We start from the raw sequence: 825 nt of genomic DNA on the forward strand, positions 1-825 counted from the left end.
AAACCAGCCCTACAAAAGATTCTTAAAGATGTCCTACACATAGAAAACCAACAAGACCACAATAAAGGCCAAGAAGCTGCACCCCAACTGAGAATCCAAGAACCATAGGAGGAACCCAGTTTTCACAACCCCCAAGAAGGTGGAAAACATGGCAGAAACTCCCAAATACCTCTCAGTCCTATCTCTTAACATTAACAGACTTAACTCTCCAATTAAGTGACAAAGACTGTCTAGGTGGATTAAAAAACAAGATCCTTCTATCTGCGGCCTTCAGGAGTCACATCTTGCCAGTAAAAACAAACACGATTTCAATGTGAAAGGCTGGAGCAAAATCTACCAAGCAAACGGCACCCATAACCAGGCTGGACTTGCAATCCTAATATCAGATAAAATAGACTTCAAATTAAAATTTGTGAGAAGAGATAAAGAAGGTCACTACATACTAATTAATTGATCTCTCCTTCAGGAGGATATTACAATTCTAAATATCTATTCGCCAAACAATGGAGCACCCAAATTTATCCAAGAAACACTACTTTCCCTCAAAGCCCATATAGATCCAAAGACATTAATTGTTGGGGATTTTAACACACTACTCTCCCCACTAGAAAGATAAACCCGGCAAAAACTCAACAGAGAAACAGCAGATCTAAACAGCTGCATAGATCAACTACATTTTACAGACATCTAACGAACATTTCACCCAGCAGCATCAGAGTACACGTTCTTCTCAGCAGCACATGGAACATTTTCTAAAATAGACCACATTTTAGGCCACAAAGCAAACTTGTCTAAATTCAGAAACATTGAAGTTATACCTTGCAT

Source organism: Dipodomys ordii, unplaced genomic scaffold (genome assembly GCF_000151885.1).
Source record: "Dipodomys ordii isolate 6190 unplaced genomic scaffold, Dord_2.0 Scaffold218, whole genome shotgun sequence".
NCBI classification, from domain to species: domain Eukaryota; kingdom Metazoa; phylum Chordata; class Mammalia; order Rodentia; family Heteromyidae; genus Dipodomys; species Dipodomys ordii.